Source organism: Haemorhous mexicanus, chromosome 15 (assembly GCF_027477595.1).
Source record: "Haemorhous mexicanus isolate bHaeMex1 chromosome 15, bHaeMex1.pri, whole genome shotgun sequence".
In the NCBI taxonomy this organism is placed as follows: domain Eukaryota; kingdom Metazoa; phylum Chordata; class Aves; order Passeriformes; family Fringillidae; genus Haemorhous; species Haemorhous mexicanus.
Genome location: NC_082355.1, coordinates 16,319,100 through 16,338,013, shown reverse-complemented (window position 1 = coordinate 16,338,013; position 18,914 = coordinate 16,319,100). Strand labels below are relative to the sequence as shown.

The 18,914-nt window shown below is 52.3% G+C and overlaps 1 long non-coding RNA gene across 1 annotated transcript; it reads left to right on the top strand.

The window, feature by feature from the left end:
* The first annotated feature begins 2,657 nt into the window (after positions 1 to 2,657).
* On the top strand, positions 2,658 to 14,910 carry LOC132334314 (uncharacterized). Its single transcript, XR_009488373.1, has 2 exons — positions 2,658 to 2,739; positions 13,853 to 14,910. It is a non-coding gene; the product is annotated as an uncharacterized LOC132334314 (long non-coding RNA).
* The last annotated feature ends 4,004 nt before the right edge of the window (positions 14,911 to 18,914 follow it).

The following is an 18,914-nucleotide window of genomic DNA, read 5'->3' as shown; positions in this document are numbered from 1 at the left end:
GAACATAATTGGGAGTGGGTCTCCATCTGCCGCGGGGGGAAAGGGGAGTCCCGGGCAGAGATCGCAGCCAGGAGCATCCCCAGACTTCAGGGCGCTTTGGATGGGGCATTTTGGGAGCAGGAGCGGGGATCTGCAGGGGTTTGTGCCCTGAAATGGATCAGGGATTGCGCATTGCCTCGGTTGTGGGGCTCTCCCATCTCTGCAGTGCCCCCCACACCCAGGGCTCTGGGCCCAGCAGTGCCAAAATCCCAATTCCTACCCCAAATCCCGTCCCTATCCCAGATCCTGCCTTCCCACAGCTCTCCCCGTGCCCTGCCCAGCCCGGGGCCACCCCGATGTGTCACTTGTGCTTTCCCAGCCCTGCCAGCCTGAGTCACCGGGGTGTGCTGGGAATTCAGCTGCCCCTGGAGCCCCAGAGCCAGGTTTTGCAATTTTTTCAGTCCCCCATTGTTCATGGGATGAGCTGTCCTGGCACCCCCTCTCCTAATGCCCCTTTTTATTCAGCAGCACTGCAAAAACTCCCTCTCCTCAAGTGCCACTTCCCTGCTGAGCTCCTGCTGTCCCAGTGCCACCCTCAGTGTCCCCTGCCATGCAGGAGAACATGCCCTATTTTATATATCTATATATAAAAAAAATTAAATATCATATATATTATATATATTTAAATATATCTTTTATATACATTTTAATGACAGTAATAAAATCAAGGCTCCCTGGGAGTCCCATCCTGGCTGTCCTCCACTCCATTCACCCCCAGGCATCCCCCAGAGCTCCAGCTCTGGGTCAGCTCGCCCTGATCCCACAAAAAGCTCTGCTCTCTCCCGGGAAAGGCCCCTGGAGGAATTCTTGCAGTTATATAAATTGAAGAAGTTACATAAGGACTCTGCAGGGCTGAGGGCTCAGGTTGGTGCTGGGCATCCCATTCCTGCCTGAATCCCACCCCTCAGTGCTGCCATTTTACCTCCCATCACCTCCATCTGTCTCTTCCATTTTTTAAAACCTCTTTGCTTTTCTTCCTCATCCCCTCAGTGTTTAAATTATTACCAGAAAAAAAAAAATAATAAAGAAGTATCTTGGATTTTTTCATGTTTTTTCACCTCCTTCCTGAGCGATGCCTTTTGGCCCTTTTTGAACAAATCTTGAGAAATTTCTTGCAAGATTTCCTTGGGAATTTCAGCCTCAGATCCAGCAGGATTCGGCCCAACCCTGGCACACTCCTGCCTTGAAACACTCAGGGAGCAGCAGCTTGCAGGGTTTCCATGGACCCTTTCATCCCCAAACCTTTCCTGGGGCTTTTCCTGCTCACCCCATTTCAGGTGGGGCTGGTTCTCCCTTTATATCCATCTTCAACCCTCCTTCCCACCCCACAAGAGAAAATTTGGGTGTTCATCCTAATGTGGAACTTCATAGAAATGAAATTTAATAAAATTTCTCACACATGAAAAATTGTATCACCGTGCAGGGCAGTGCCATTAATTTTTAGGAGTTGTGTGTGTGAAATAATTTGGTTTTAATACAAATTGCTGTCATTTTGCTGAGGATTTTAAATGTAGCACAGCAAGAAAAATAGAAGGGTAAAAGGGGAGGTGACAGCACTCCAGGAGATTTTTAAGCAAATAGAATTTCAGCCTCGCAGGATTTGGCCCTAAATGGGGTCACCCCGCTCCAGGTGGGAGCTGATTCTCCCCTCATATCCACCTTCAACCCTTCCTCCCATCCCACAAGAGGAAACACAAAGTTTTGGGTGCTCATCCTAACTGGATGGAACTTAAATGAAATTTAAAGTTTCTTTCAAAGCTGGAGAATTATATAATTGTGTGGGGCACTGGCAATAATTTTTAGGAGCTGTGGGTGTGACAAATGCTGGATTTAATACAAAATACTCTCCTTTTCCTAAGGATTTTAAATGTTACACAGCAGGGAAAACAGAAGTGTAAAAGGGGATGGAGAGACAACCAGGGGAGCTCAGGGGGTGACAAAGCTGCTGAAAACTTTTAAGCAAAAAGAATTTCAGCCTCAGATCCAACAGGATTTGGCCCTACACTGACACAGTCCTGGATTAATAGTTGGATATTCAGGGAGCAGCTTGCAGGGTTTTCCATGTACCCTTTTCACCCCTAAACCCTTCCTGGGGACCACACCTGGTCACCCCATTTCAGGTGAGTGCTGGTCCTCCCCTCACATCCATCTTTAACCCTTTTTGCCGTCCCATGAGAAAAAATACCAAGTTTTGGGTCTTTGTCCTAATGTGGAATTTCAAATAAATTAAATTTAATGGGTTTTTTCAAACCTGGAAAATTCCATAATTTTGTGTGGCACTGGCAATAATTTTTAGGACCTGTGTGTGCAAAATATTTGGGTTTTAATGCAAAATACTGTTCTTTTGGGGAGGTTTTGAATGTAAAACAGCAATGAAAATATAAATGTAAAATACGTGGCAGGGAGAGACAACCAGGAGACCACCGTGGGTCACAAGGATGCTGAAGCTTTTTAATCAAATAATTTGACTATCACAAGAATTTTAATCACCCGGTGAGGAATTTTGGGGGGTTTTTTGCTGCCTGGAGCCTGCGGGGCTGGAGAAGGGCCGGCGAGCTCCTTGTCCCCCCCAAACCCATCCAGCAGCAGAGGGTGCTCATGCACCGCCGTGCGATTCATCCTTCTCCCTCAGCCATCTTAGGGAAAGCTTTCCCTTCCCTGCAGTCTCCATTTTATGTTCCTGACGCAGAAAATAAAAAGGTCAGCGCGGGGGGGAGGGAGGATGGGAGGGAGGATGCGCCGGGGGGGTGCGGGATGTGCTGAGGCAGAGGCTGGCTGTGGGTTTTGGGGTGCCAGGGCGGGATGGGGGGGCACTGAGGGTCTGGTACCCAGGGGGGTGCAGGGGAGGGAGGGCAGGGTTGGCGAGGGGGGAGGTGGAATTCCAGCTGGAATGCTGCGTGGAGCCCCCCGGCAGCCCCCAGGGCGGGTGGTGCCCCCTCCCTCCCTGCATCCCTGCATCCCTGCATCCCTGCATCCCTCCCCGCAGGATGCTGCAGCTGGATGTTTCTTTTAACCCCTGTCTCCACAGGGGGCTGAGCAGATCCCCCAGGCTGCCTGGAAGCAGGATGGGGCTCGGGATGGGGCTCGGGATGGGGCTCAGGATGGGGCTCAGGATGGGGCTCGGGATGGGGCTCAGGATGGGGCTCGGGATGGGGCTCAGGATGGGGCTCAGGATGGGGCTCAGGATGGAGCTCAGGATGAGCTCAGGATGGGGCTCAGGATGGGGCTCAGGATGGGGCTCAGGATGGGGCTCAGGATGGAGCTCAGGATGGAGCTCAGGATGAGCTCAGGATGGAGCTCAGGATGGGGCTCAGGATGGGGCTCAGGATGGGGCTCAGGATGGGGCTCAGGATGGAGCTCAGGATGGAGCTCAGGATGGGGCTCAGGATGGAGCTCAGGATGGAGCTCAGGATGAGCTCAGGATGGGGCTCAGGATGGGGCTCAGGATGGAGCTCAGGATGAGCTCAGGATGGGGCTCAGGATGGAGCTCAGGTTCAGGCTCAGGATGGAGCTCAGGTTCAGGCTCAGGATGGAGCTCAGGATGGAGCTCAGGATGGAGCTCAGGATGGAGCTCAGGATGGGGCTCAGGATGGAGCTCAGGATCGGGCTAAGGATGGAGCTCAGATTGGAGCTCAGGTTCAGGCTCAGGATGGGGCTCAGGATGGAGCTCAGGATGGAGCTCAGGATGGAGCTCAGGATGGAGCTCAGGATGAGCTCAGGATGGGGCTCAGGATGGAGCTCAGGATGGGGCTCAGGATGGAGCTCAGGTTCAGGCTCAGGATGGAGCTCAGGATGGAGCTCAGGATGGGGCTCAGATTGGAGCTCAGGATGGAGCTCAGGATGGGGCTCAGATTGGAGCTCAGGTTGGAGCTCAGGTTGGAGCTCAGGATGGAGCTCAGGATGGAGCTCAGGATGGGGCTCAGGATGGAGCTCAGGATGGGGCTCAGGATGGAGCTCAGGTTTGGGCTCAGATTGGAGCTCAGGATGGAGCTCAGGATGGGGCTCAGGATGAGCTCAGGATGGGGCTCAGGATGGGGCTCAGGATGGGGCTCAGGATGGGGCTCAGGATGGAGCTCAGATTGGAGCTCAGGATGGAGCTCAGGATGGGGCTCAGGATGGAGCTCAGGATGGGGCTCAGGATGGAGCTCAGGATGGAGCTCAGGTTCGGGCTCAGGACGGAGCTCAGGATGGAGCTCAGGATGGAGCTCAGGTTCGGGCTCAGGATGGAGCTCAGGATGGAGCTCAGGATGGGGCTCAGGATGGAGCTCAGGATGGAGCTCAGGATGGGGCTCAGGATGAGCTCAGGATGGAGCTCAGGATGGGGCTCAGGATGGAGCTCAGGATGGAGCTCAGGATGGGGCTCAGGTTCGGGCTCAGGATGGAGCTCAGGATGGAGCTCAGGATGGAGCTCAGGATGGAGCTCAGGATGGAGCTCAGGATGGGGCTCAGGTTCAGGCTCAGGATGGAGCTCAGGATGGAGCTCAGGATGGAGCTCAGGATGGAGCTCAGCTTTCTGCCCTTGCCAGGCTCCCCAGCCCGGAGGGACTTTCCTGTTTTCATTGTTCGGGACGCTGAGATCTGTCCTTGTTCTTTCTTTCCTTCCTGCCTGCACACGTTCGGGAGGGGGAGGGGATTGCCCCAGCTCCGTGACCATCAAACCCTGGCAGCAGCACCTTCCCCAGCTGTGTGGAGAGTCCCAGGAGAGCTGCCAGCATTTATGGAGCAATTGTTGTCATCATCCCGCTTTGTGGGAGCCTTTTTTTGTTACTCATGGCTGCCTGCTCCGTGCTGAGCAGGGCTGAGGGGTGAGCAGGCACCCCCAATCCGGGATGTGAAGCAGCCCAGGGGTCCAAACTGCTCCAGTTCCACCCAGCCAGCCAAGGATGCTCAGGGATGGGCTGTGGTCCCCCCCAGCCCCTGCCTGTCTGTGCCCTGTGGTGGGCACAGCACATCCCTCCCTTCCACGTGAGCTTCCAAAGGTTTCCTGGGATTGTCTGAGTGGTTTCCAGGCTAAGGAGTGCAGTTTGGGGTTTGGGGAGGGGATTTTGTGGCACCTCATAGCTGAGAAGTGAAGTGCTGTGCCCTCCCCTTCACAGGACTGTGCTCACAGACAATCACTGGTGTCGCTGCATCCAACAAACTTCAACCAGCCCGAGCTGCCAGCTCCAAAACCTGCCCGAGGTGGGGATTAAACACTCCCAAATCCGGGCCAAGTCCATCAGCAAACTGGAACAGAAACCCTGGGAGAGCTGACTTGTCTCCTGAGCATTCAGCTGGGTCTGCCCAGGCAGCTCATCCCTCAGAGCCAGGGAGGGGAGGAATCCTGAGGGACCATTCCCAAATCCCCGTGGGACCATTCCCACAAATCTGCTCCTTCCACATCCTGCCTGTCCTTGTGCTTATCCTGCACCCAGTTTATTCCAAACTCTTTCATTCCTTTCCTAAAAACCTGCTTATGCAGCTCAGTGGAGTCAGTTTTGGTCAGTTTTGGTCTGTTTTGGTCCATTTTGGTCAGTTTTGGTCCATTTTGGTCAGTTTTGGCCTGGTTTTGGTCAGTTTTGGTCAGTTTTGGTCAGTTTTGGTCCATTTTGGTCAGTTTTGGTCAGTTTTGGTCAGGTTTGGTCAGTTTTGGTCCATTTTGGTCAGTTTTGGTCAGTTTTGGTCAGTTTTGGTCCATTTTGGTCAGTTTTGGCCTGGTTTGGTCCGTTTTGATCAGTTTTGATCAGTTTTGGTCAGTTTTGGTCAGTTTTGGTCAGTTTTGATCAGTTTTGGTCTGTTTTGGTCAGTTTTGGTCTGGTTTTGGTCAGTTTTGGTCAGTTTTGGTCAGTTTTGGTCTGGTTTTGGTCAGTTTTGGTCAGTTTTGGTCTGTTTTGGTCAGTTTTGGTCAGTTTTGGTCAGTTTTGGTCAGTTTTGGTCTGGTTTTGGTCCGTTTTGGTCAGTTTTGGTCAGTTTTGGTCAGTTTTGGTCCGTTTCCCCCCAGCTGCTCCATCCCCTTCCCGCAGCCACACACGAGGATGCTCCCTGGCCAGAAAACATCCCGAGAGCCTCTGTGATTCCTGGGGACACTCCGCTCACTCCGAGCGACTTTTCCTTTAAATCCGCCGAGCTAAAGCTCCCTTTGTCTGTCATCTTGCGCCTGCCTGGACGAAAATAGGTCAGCGATTCCGTGCCGGGCTGGCGGAGCAGCGCTGCCCCAGGCGGCGGGCGGGCTCGGGAGGCTGGCGGAGGTGGCCCGGCCATGGGCCAGCTCCCGGGCAGGGATGCTCGGGATGCTCGCAGAGGTGGCTCAGCCATTGGCCAGCTCGGGGAGGGATGCTCGGGATGCTCGCAGAGGTGGCTCAGCCATTGGCCAGCTCGGGGAGGGATGCTCGGGATGCTCGGGATGCTCGCAGAGGTGGCTCAGCCATTGGCCAGCTCCGGGGAAGGGATTCTGGCCCTCCCTGCGCTGTTACCGGGCAGGAGCCGCTCCCGGGGCTGCCGGGGGAGCAGCACCCCCGAGCCCACCCCTCTCGCCCAGCACAGTTGGGTTTTCAGGATGCTTTTCTGCCTCTTAGTGATGTCTTTTTGAGGGTAGAAAATGAAGGGAATAAAAAGCAGTTTATTTATTGAAGGGCTTTCAGGTACATTTAGGGCAGATGAAGCCATCCAGGGCTGTTGGAACACGGGATGCTGAGAATTTTAAACTTTAGGGAACACTGCATTTGGCCTGAGGCTGTGGAGTGGGCTTCCAAAATTGATTGATAGCAGATTATGAGACAGGAGCTTCCAAAAATGGCTTTCAAAATTGATTGATATCACTGGTTAGGAGACAGGGGCTACATCCAAAAATGGTCACGGGTTCTCACTTTTATAAGTTTGGGCCATTTGCATATTGGGGGTAAATGTTCCAATTACAGCTGCAGGTAATGAAGTCATTGACCCCAGGTTTGCTACCCTCCAAGTCACTTTTGTTTCACATTTCTCAGGGCCTGAGGCAGTGAGGTGCCCTTGATTCCAGGCCTGGAGAGGAATTGTGTCTGCCCAAAATGGGAAAGCAGCAGCTCACGCTGTGTGTGGAGTTTAGGGTTCTACACTAAAGAGCTGCAGGGCTACAAATAGATGAAAAATACAAAAGCTGAAATCCTGAGGCAGATCCCTGCTCAGGGGGGCAGATTTTGGGGTTTGTGGGCACCCAGGGTGGGCCCAGCCCCTGTTCCTGCTTGCTCCAGCCCCGGGTGAGGCACTGAGCAGGGGGTGCCCTGTGGGAAACACAGCACAGGTAAGAAAATTTTGAGGAATTGTGAAAGCAGGCCTCAGAAACAGGAAAACAAACAAACAAACAAAACCCAGAAAACTTCGAGCTAGCTGCAGCTGCAAATCCGAAAGTAGAAAAGTTACAATGGTACAGCAAGCAAGGACATGAAACAATAGTTTGAGTTTTGGGCTTGGCTAAGATAGACCTTAAGACTGCAGAAAAATATGCTTAGCAAGGTAGTAGAAGGTTTTGAGCTCAATAATAGAGTATTGTGCATTGTTAATAGGAATCAGACAAGCAAGCTTTGTGTGAAGGAGTGTGTGTGCTTCTAGTGGTTGGCTAAAAATCTTTATTATTTATTTCTTTATTTTTAAATTATTAGCTTTAGCAATGTGTTATTGGCTAGAAAGTTTTCTAAATCCTCTGTAACAAAGCAATCTTTGGCTGCTGCTGGCTCTACAGGAGCTTTGCCACCTTCCCACTGTCTCAGCCATGCAGCGAGGCTGATGCCACATCCTCCTAGGAGGAGCCTGGATGCATTCTTCTCCTGTGAGGGCAGGCTGAGACAATTGGGATTGTTCATCCTGGGGCAGAGAAGGGTTTGGGGACACCTCAGAGCCCTTCCAGCACCTAAAGGGGCTCCAGGAGAGCTGCAGAGGGACTGGGGACAAGGGATGGAGGGACAGGACGAGGGCTCATGGTTTTAACTAAAACCGAGGGGATTCAGACTGGATATAGGGAAGAAATCCTTCTGGGAGGGTGGGCAGGCCCTGGCACAGGGTGCCCAGAGCAGCTGGGGCTGCCCCTGGATCCCTGGCAGTGCCCAAGGCCAGGCTGGACATCCTTGGAGCAGGAAGTGTCCCTGACATGGCAGGGGTGGCACTGAATGGGATTTAAGGTCCTTCCAGCCCAAATTATTCTGTGACTTCTCATAAAAGCAGAGATGCTCTCAGCACCTTCTCCTAAGAGAACAATTGCATTTATTCCTGCTTTTTCCCCACTCCACCTCCCCCTCTGTGCTCCCTGCAGCATTCCTGCTTTCCCCCTGGGGTTGGGCTAAAGGTGCCCAGCCAGCCTCACACAGAAATTCATCCTCAGCCTCTGCTGCTTGTGCTAAACACCAGCTACAGCAGGAAAATTCCTTTTTCGGGCGCTGGGAGGAGGAATAAATAAGGAAAAAGAGGAAAAAAGGAGAAGGGAAACCTCCCCGGTGGCCACCTGGGATGAGAAGCAGCAGGAGTCCCTCACTAATCCCTTTCTGCAGAGTGCCCAGGTTCTTCTCCCACTCTTTGAGCTTCCCCATGGTCAATCCCGAGGCTGGAAGTGCTGACTGGAGCAGGCTTTGATTAGGAGCAGACGCTAATTACCCGTTAAGCCCAGCCTGCTGAGCCCCGGGTGATGATTAGCGCTGGTTTAATGACCCTTGTCCCCTCTTGTTGTCGTCTGAGGGTCCCGGGCTGAGGTCAAAGCGCCAAGAAAGGGCAGGAAAAGGGAGAGGAGCATTCCCAGCCCTTGTAATTAACTCTTCTAATCGCTTCCCGCTGCCACACAAAGCACCGGGCTGGGCTGATTTTAAGATAAGGGTTAGAGATCTGCAGCTTAGGGCACTGTGTGGCCTCAGGGTTAGTCTTGGGTCTGGATTTGGCAGCTTTCCCAAGGAAAAAGACACTGGAAAATTTCTTCTGCCTGCCCCACACCCTGTCTGGCAGCAGGGCCTTTATTTCCATAGTCTAATTTTCTTCCCCATCCTGCTGCCTGGGAATGGTTTTTAGTTTTGACCAGTCAGAGATGAAAGAAAGGAAAGGAAGGAAAGGAAGGAGGGAAGGAGGGAAGGAAGGAAGGAAGGAAGGAAGGAAGGAAGGAAGGAAGGAAGGAAGGAAGGAAGGAAGGAAGGAAGGAAGGAAGGAAGGAAGGAAGGAAGGAAGGAAGGAAGGAAGGAAGGAAGGAAGGAAGGAAGGAAGGAAGGAAGGAAGGAAGGAAGGAAGGAAGGAAGGAAGGAAGGAAGGAAGGAAGGAAAAGAAAGAAAGAAGAAATGAAGAGAGGCTACCGGGGCTTTCACCTCCATGGACATCAATTATTCCCCCTGGACTGCTGAATTCCAGCTTTGTTCCCTAAATTTCCTGATAAACCGACCCTATCCCTGTAGGGAAGCAGCTTTAGCATCACATTTCCATGTGGGGAGTATCTAGATGGGGGAAATTTGGACTGGATGGATTTTGAAGATCCAAGCAATATTTTTTTATGTACATATATGTTCTAGAAAATCTTTTTCCCCTGCCCTTGTTCCCATTCAGAAATGTGGTTGCTTGGCTCCACACCCCCATCCTGCTTTTTTTAAAGGCAGGAATAAAGGAGAGTTAAGAACTCCCTATTTATCTTCCCAAAATATCCTGAGAAGGTCTCAGTTGTCCTGGATTTTTCACAGAAATCCTGGGTTGTCCACATTGGAGAAACGGGAAGACTTCAGTGGAAAAAGTCATTTTCTCTGGACACATTTAATTCCAAACAGAAATAAAACATTTTGGCTGTGCAATGTCAGTAGGAAAATCTCATTGTGATTTTTTCCCTTTCTGCAGCGCAAGAAGTCAAACCTAAGTTGTCAGAACTAAAAGAAGTCTCCTGCAGAGGAATTTAAGTGTTCCCAGTGCTGCTTAGCCCTGCTGGGGGATGGTGGGGCGAAGGGAGTGGGGTGGGAATGGGGAGAGCAGGGTCCTGACCCAGGGATGGGGCTCCATAAACCAGACCTCAAAGGAGAAACAGGGCAGAGGAAAATGAACCCAATGCTGTCCCCAGCACAAGGTTTGAGAAGCACAGTGGGGGTGGAACACCTTGGAAATGGCTTTTCCTGTAATTTTTTCTTTTAATTGATCAGAGCACTATTTTTACCCAGTTCAGATGCACTCAGGGCTTAGAGGCTGCTCTCTGGGGAGGATGAGGATTCTGTCCTTGCTGATTCATTCAGCCCTGGCTCAGGATCTCTCTGATCTCCCTGTGCCCAGGTGTCAGAGTTCAGATGGAGACAATACAAAGCAACACACTCCATTTTCAGAAGGCTTCAAACTGTTTTTATTATAGCCTGCATGCTTTTTAAACATTCTTACAAACCTCATCAGTTCAACTTTACTCATAGGTCAGGAGACAAACAAAGTGCTCACTGGAACAGGCAGCTGCAGGTTTCTCTTATTTCTCCTTCTTTCTTCCTTGGTTTGTGAGTCAACCACAAAATTCTTTCAGGGGAAAACATGGATCCTCTTCTCAAACTTCTCTCTGGCTCACAGAAGTTGTTGTAAAACCTCTTCCACACCCAGGTGTGTGCAACCCATCTGGAGCTAGCACCCTGAGATTCTCCTTCCTCCTCCTCAGCTCCTGGATATCTCTGTAAATCCATTTCTGGCCCTGATCATGGACACTCAGGCTGAGCTCTTCTGAAGAGGGCAGGGTTAGATTTGATTCTAGAAAGGTTAGGTTAGACTTTAGGAAGCTTAGATTAGATTTTAAGAAAGTTAGGTTAGACTTTAGGAAGGTTAGATTCGATTTTAGGAAGAAATTCCTCCCTGTGAGGGTGGGCAGGCCCTGGCACAGGGTGCCCAGAGCAGCTGAGGCTGCCCCTGGATCCCTGGCAGTGCCCAATGCCAGGCTGGACGGGGCTTGGAGCAGTGGAAGGTGTCCCTGCCATGGCAGGGGTGGGATGGGATGGGCTTTAAGGTCCTTCCAACCCAAAAGCTGGCCCAAGGATGGGGTCTGAGTGCAGAACTGCTCTGAAGACAGAATGTGCCTGTGCAGAAAATGTTCCTGTTGCTGTAACAAGTTGGGAAGCAGCACAAGAGCAGCTGTTTCTCATTAAATGCCTGTTTCCAGTCCTGTGGGGCTCCAAAAAGCAGCAGGTCTCTCCATGAGCTGCTGCAGTACCTGGGGCACAGCCATGCTCAGGGAGGCTCAGCTCAGGAAGCATCTCTTGATCTCTGCTGAAACACATCTTTGCCTCATCCTCCTGCTGGTTTCTGGGCTTGTCCCCGTGCTGGGCTCTGCCTCAGGCCAGCAGGACACAAATGTCTGATTGGGCTGAGGCCTGTGGGGCTGCAGGAGTCCTTTAATGCTCTCTGCTTCTGATCCTGCAGGCAGGAGCTGAGCATGGCAAGGGAAAGCTCCATCCCTGCCGGGGCTGTGCCTGCACAGCCCTGCACCTGCCAGGGGGCACAGGAGGGCTCAGGAGGGGGGACCTTTAAGCCTCTGGTCCACCCCTGCCATGGCAGGGACACCTCCCACTGTCCCAGGCTGCTCCCAGCCCCACTGTCCAGCCTGGCCTTGGGCACTGCCAGGGATCCAGGGGCAGCCCCAGCTGCTCTGGGCACCCTGTGCCAGGGCCTGCCCACCCTCACAGGGAGAAATTTCTTCCTAAAATCGAATCTAACCTTCCTAAAGTCTAAGCTAACCTTTCTGAAATCGAATCTAACCCTGCCCTCTTTACAAGAGCTCAGCCTGAGTGTCCACGATCAGGGCCAGAAATGGATTTACAGAGATATCCAGGAGTTGAGGAGGAGGGAGAATCTCAGGGTGCCATCTTCAGACAGGTTACACACACCTGTGCCAGGGCCTGCCCACCTTGCCAGGGAACAATTCCTAACTCCCAATACCCCATCCATCCTGCCCTCTGGCACTGGAAGCCCTTCCCTGTCTCCTGTCCCTCCATCCCTTGTCCCCAGTCCCTCTGCAGCTCTCCTGGAGCCCCTTTAGGCCCTGCAAGGGGCTCTGAGCTCTCCCTGGATCCTTCTTTGTCCAGGTGAGCACGCCCAGCTCTCCCAGCCTGGCTTCATGGCAGAGGGGCTCCAGCCCTGCGAGCAGCTCCGTGGCCTTCTCTGGAATCACTCCAGCAGCTCCAGGTCCTTCCAGGGCTGCCTTGTGCAGGGTGGCCTAGAACAGAGACCAGACAGAACTAAAGAATAAAGCAGGGATTTATTAGCAGGCCCCAATGGATCCACCTTTGGCAGCACAAGAGCCCAGCCAGGGCTGCACCCAAGATGAATCAAAATGGGCACAAAATGCACGAGCACTCACAGGGCCTCTCACTTTGATCAGTTCTGCTCCTTTTGCATCTTGGAGTTCATTGTCCAATTCCAGCTCCAGCCCAGGCAGTCCCATCCTTGTTTTTCTCTCTCCAGCCCACGGGGTTTGTGCTCTTGGGCCATTGGATCATTTGTCCTTGGTGCCCAGCTAGAGCAGGAATTGTTTTGTCTCCCTGCTCTGTGCACAGAGCTCACCATCCCCCAGACCCACACTCTAAAGCAGCACAGAATCTGAAAAATAAAAAAGCTGAAACCTGAGACATGACCTGTGCTGTGGCCCCCCCAGGGCTGGATGCTCCAGGGGGGGTCCAGGAAGAACACCAGAGGATTCCCAGCTCCTGCAAGCCCCTGCTGCTGGCCAGGCTCCCAGTCCCTCCTGCACGGTCCCATTTTCCTGCTCAGATGTTTTCCTGACCAGATTTCCTCACATCCATCTCCAAAAAAACCAGTCCTGGGATCAGAGTGATGCCAGGGCAGGTGAGGTGACTGCTGGGGGTGGGAACAGGGAGCTGGATCTTGGCAGCTCCCAGCAAAGACAATTTTAGCTCCTTGCTGAGTCTGCAAAGCCCAGGGCTGCGTCCCAAAGATGCTTTATTTGTGTGGCTACAGTGGAAAGCTTTTTATTCTGAAAGCTGTGGATGTGCTGGCTGCACAGGGAGGGAATTATTGATGGAATAAGGGGATGTGATGCCTGGGAGGAAGGATACCTATTGTTCTGTCTGGGATGAAAGGCTGCTGCTGCTGAGTCAGTGGTGGGAGGAAGGAAAGCAGGAGCAGGATGTGGAGAGCAGATGCATCCGTCCCTGAGGGCTGAAAGCTCTGCTGAACCCCTGACTGTGCCCCAGTGCTCTGCTCTGCCTTACCTGCTCCAATGTTGGCATTCAGCTCCAAATCTTCTCCTAAGCCCCAGGAAATCCCAGCCCCTCCCCTGTCCCAGGCTGCACTGGAGCTGGGTACTCCTCAGAACCTTTTTACTGCTCAAGCTCTTCTTTCAGTCTTGAAACAGCTTCAAGCAAATCCAAAGGAACCCCCTTTATTTTTCTCACCTTGCAGACTGGCAAAACATTCAGATCTCCTCTGGTGAGTGTGTCCCAGACCAAAACACTGTAAAAGCAGCTGGGGAGAGCCTCGGTGCTGCCCTGGGGAGCATTTATGATGCAGAGAGCTCAAATCTGCCTGGGAAATGCCCAGGAGCATCAGTGTGATGAGCTTTGCCCGTGCTCTGAGCACACCCCCCCCCCCCCCCCCCCCATCCGGGGGCAGGAAGGAGGAAGGATCACATTTCCCAGGATATTTGCTGGCCAGAAATTGCCTGAAGCAGTTAATTCTCTATTGGGGGGTTATTTGGCTGGATCTAAAGAGGGGGGGATGAGCCCCACTCCTGGCAGAGAGGTCAGAGGGTTCTCAGTGGGTACAGCTGGAGTCCTGATGACTCCAGGATAGGAACTGCCCCTACTTAGAGCAAATATTTAAGGAATGTCCTTCTCCATTTTTATGTCTATTTTTTTTTTTTTAGTGTCTCCTGAGAACTTGAAGAAAAGCTTGAACAGGACACGGGGTTGGATTTTGAATGTGCAGGGGAATATTGTGAACTTCCCAGCCGACACAGATAAGATAAGTGACAAATCTGTGGGGGAAAACTGACAATATCCTCTTGCTTTTAGGGAGAAAAACATTTCAAAGAGGATGTGGGCTATGACAACAGGAGGCCATTTCCCCTTGTCCACCCTTCCCACAGGAGGTACGAATGTCACCCCAGCACTGAGAAGATTAGGCTGGGTTCATCTTTGAGTGCCCTTGAGCTTCTCTAGGCAGCTGTGCCAGGGCCTCACCACCCTCCCAAGGAAGAATTTCTCCCACATATCCTCTTCCAGCTGCTCTGCCATCAGCAGGGACACCCTTAACTGGAGCAGATTACTCAGAGCCCTACTGCTCAGCTCTGCCATGCTCCTCACTCCCCTTTAAAGAGGATTTAACCCTTTTTGTGTGGTTTTCTCCCTCCCACCCATCACAGCAGCTGTTCCTCCTGTCCTGCAGGAGCTGCCATGGACAGGCAGGAAACTCAATCTGCCAAGCTGGGGAGGGGGGAGGCAGAGGAGAAGCAGCAGTGAGAGCAGCAGGGAGCAGCTGCTGGACATGGATGGGATGCAGCTGGGTGTTTGGGGCAGCAGGAGCTGTGGGCTGCATGCAGAGAGCTACAGATGAAGAGAGGGATGCTCTGCAGCTGGATCACCAAGGATGGAGACTTGGGGTAGCACAAGGGGCATTTCACTGGGAGGAGAAGCCTTGAAAGCAGCAATTTCAGGTTTGCCTGCAGAGCTCCACTTTCATCTGAGGGACACCCCACAGCAGCCCCATGGCTGTGCAAAGCCTGCTGAGCTCCAGAGAACCTTCTCCGTGCCCACATTGTTTGTGCTCTTGGGCCTGAGATTTGGATCATTTGTCCTTGGTGCCCAGCTAGAGAAGGAATTGTTTTGTCTCCCTGCTCTGTGAAGAGACCTCACCATGCCCTCATATGAAGCCCAGACCCACACAGTAAAGCAGCACAGAATCGGAAAAACAGAAAAACCAAAACCTGAGGCATCACCTGTGCTGTGGCCCCCCAGGGCTGGATGCTCCAGGGGGGTTCCAGGAAGAACCCTCAAAATGGGTTCTTTTGGCCCTGCAAAATGCAGCAATTTGCACGCCAGCCCCAAGGCTGTGCACCCCTGCAGTGCTGCACTCCTGCACTCCATCTCCTCCTGGATTTCCTGGGAAGCTCGGTGGGTGTCAGCATCAGAACTCTTTTCCCTCTTCCCAAGCTGTGAAGTTGTGCCAGAATCCTCCATTCCAACCACACACATTTCACATTTATTTCAAATGTGGTTGAAAAGGGAGGAGGGGAGAGGCCATAAATATTCTTTCCCAGGACTGTTGCCTGAGCCTGGGAATACCCAAAGGAGTGGAATGGCCCCTGTGGGGTTGGCGCTGTGGGACAGACCTGGGCAGCCCAGGTGGCTCTTTCATCACCCCAAGTGTGTCTGTACCCCTGGCTGAGTAAATCTCCCCATGGCAGGCAAAGTTCTGGGGAGCAGAGAGGATGTGGCCTCGCTCCTGGCACTGTCCATATTTTCACATTTCCACTTTCCTCCCTGGCTCTGTGCATGCTCAGGGACATGGGTGTAGAACAAACCCTGTCATTTTGTGATGAAGCAGCCACTTCCTTCACATTTTTCCTACATTACCCACGAAATTTGGATGTTACTGAGTGTAATTCTGGAAACCTCCTGAGCCTGCAGCCACTCCAGGCACAGACCTGCAACAGTGACCCCTCTCAGCAGTTGTGGCTGGTCTGAATTCAACCTTCTGCTTGGCCCTGGAGGTTCATGTGGCTCTGCATGTCCCCTGCTGTCCCCACGGCGTGGGCCTGCTCCCTGCTACCAGATGCATTCTTTGCTTCCAACATACAGCCTCAATTACTGTCCTCTCCCTTGATTTCCTGCCTCTCTGGCTTTCCTGAAACTCATCCCCTCCTCCTGGCAGCTTCAGCTCCTGCATTGAGATGCTTTGCAAGCTCTCACATTCCTCCCTGCCTCCCTGCTGCTGCTCTGCTGCCTCTAACCAGGGGGTGCTGATGCAGAGCAGGCACAGAGCAGGCTCAGATCCCCCCAGGTGCTGTCACTAAGCCCAGGAGCCCCAAGGGCCTGGCTGGTCACAGCCAAACCGCCCAGCCCAGTGTGCTGCAGGGCTTTGTCCAGAGTCCCCCCCCTCTCTCAGCACCCATCCCACACCCCCTTGAAGTTTTCAGGGTTTTTTTTTTTTAACTTGATTTGCAAGACTCAGACTTCTTTTTATTTCCATCTCCTCCTGAGGCTGAGGGCTTTCCCAGCCTCTGCCCTTTGAAAGGAGCATCAAACCACCCTGGGTTTCCCCTGGGCACTGCTTGGCCTCATTCCTGGGCACTTACCCCTGCAGAAAAGCCATGTGCCCGTGGCTTCTGCCTCTCAAAGCTTTGGAGGAGGGGAGAGAGCTCTGTCAGTGGCTCTTTGTGGGAAATGGATTTGTAGAAAACCCTCAAAACTTGACAGAAGGCTCACACAGTGAGTAACTGTATGCAAACCTTGAGATGAGAAATGGTGACCTAGAAATGCCATGGAATAGGACAGACATTGTTGAGAGAGAAATGGAACTAGAAATAAGTTTCAAAGAATGGCTTTGTAAAAAAGACTGGATACTTTGGAGAAATAGACTGTGAAAGATGCACTGTAGTGGGACCCACGAGGGGTAATTTTAGATAATTGGCTTTAAGGCATTTACAGCATGGTGTGACAAAAGCTGATAGGCCAAGAAATGCTTCTAGTGTATTGTAATTAGGAAATAATTGCCTTCTGATCATGATGGAGTGAATTATAACATCTGTATCATCCCACCCTTCTCCTGAGACTGAAAATGGAATATAGGTTTTTAAAACACCTCTCAGTTGCCCCATCTCTGGGTCAGAAAAAGGCTTAATCCAACAGCTCTTCAGCCCCTTCCTGCTGCTGGGGGAGCCCCAGGCCCTGCAAACCCTGAGCAATCTGAGCTTATTCAGGGCTCAGGGGGAGGTGGGAACGGCTCAATCCCACAAATGAGCCAGTTAATGATTCCCAGCCCCTCGCTGGCACGTTTCAGGCTTTGGAAGGGGGTCTGGCCAGCAGCTGTGCCAGCAATTGTAGCTCCAAAAGAGCATTTTCTTTCTGTGTCAGCTTTCATCTGTGGCCCCTCTGCATTCCCCTGGTGCCTGCAGATGCCAGAGTTTCCAGGGCTCCTGCTGCTCCAAGCCCCTGGGACTCTTCCCTCCCATCCAGCCTTGGAGCTGTGTGATGGGGAGGGGGTGAAGAAGGCACTGCTGGCCCCGTGTTTCCTTCCTCTTCCTGTCCCATCCTTCCCTGAGCGTGGGAGAGGCTTTTTCCCAGGATAAAAACAGCTCAGCAGCATTTGGGAAAGGCAGGAAAAGCTGAGAGCTGCATCTCTGAGTGCAGCAGTGCAGGGGAGCAGTTTGGGATGCAGTGGGGGATAACAACACTTACAGCTGAGCAGCCACAGCCACGTTCAGCTGCAGCAGCCCCCTCGCATAATAAGGTTTATATATTCTATATATATGAATTTAATCTATATTAAATATTGTAAACTCAATATTTTTACAATATGTAAATAATATATTTTTCAATATATAAATATTTTAAATATATTATATTATATTATATTATATTATATTATATTATATTATATTATATTATATTATATTATATTATATTATATTTATTATATTATATTATATTTATTATATTATATTACATTATATTATATTTTTACAATATATAAATATTGTAAATATTTTTAAACTGTATTATAATAAGCCTGGACACTAGTTTCTGATTTTCTGGTTGAGCAATGCCAGCAGGAGCATCACTGATGGAGTCACCATCTCTGGAAGTGTTCAAAAAGTGTGGATGTGGTTTAGAGGTGAACAGAGTGGTGCTGTGAATTTGATGATATTAAAGTTGTCTTCTCCAACCTTAACGATTCTGTGATCCCCTGAAATGTGTGACACCTCCCTAAATTCCTTCTCACCTTCTCCTGGTGCCTCTTCCTGTTGCAAGCAGCAGTGGATGCACAGAGAAGGACAAGTCCAGATTTCTGAAATCAAACACAAAGCATTTTTAGGAATCCTGGAGTGCACAAAAGCTGGAGGGGAGTGGATGGAGCACAAAGCTGAGGATCCCGGTCACAACATCCCTCCACACCCCTTGAGTGGTTTGGATGAGCTCATTCTGAAGTTGCCACAGGGCCACCACCCTGCCACCCTCAGAGACCCTTCAGAGCTCCCCAGACCCACCCCAAGCACTGTAAGACCCCCAAAAGCCCCAGTAGGTGCCAGTCACTCAAACCTGCCCCAGAACTTCGAGGGGTGGATTTGGGCAGGTTTGTCCCTGCCAGCCCAAATCCCAGCGCTGGGGCTGCTCCTTCCCAGGACACCCCAAAGCTTCAGGGGCTGTGAACTGGCACCCCAAAGCTTCAGGGGGCTCAAGGCTGTGAACGGGCACCCTCAGCCCTCCCGGCCTCCCCTCAGTAGCCCCAGAAGCTCTCCAGTACCGGCCCTCACGGCCCCTGAGGCTCTCCGGTACCGGCCCTCATGGCACCAGAGCCGGTTCCCGTACCGGCCCTCACGGCCCCAGAGCCGGTTGCCGTACCGGCCCTCATGACCCCGGAGGTGGCTCCGGTACCGGCCCTCAGCGGCCCCAGAGCCGGTTCCCGTACCGGCCCTCATGACCCCGGAGGTGGCTCCGGTACCGGCCCTCAGCGGCCCCAGAGCCGGTTCCCGTACCGGCCCTCAGTGGCCCCAGAGCTGGTTCCCGTACCGGCCCCTCACGGCCCCAGAGCCGGTTCCGGTACCGGCCCTCACGGCCCCAGAGCCGGTTCCGGTACCGGCCCTCAGTGGCCCCAGAGCTGGTTCCCGTACCGGCCCCTCACGGCCCCAGAGCCGGTTCCCGTACCGGCCCTCAGTGGCCCCAGAGCTGGTTCCCGTACCGGCCCCTCACGGCCCCAGAGCCGGTTCC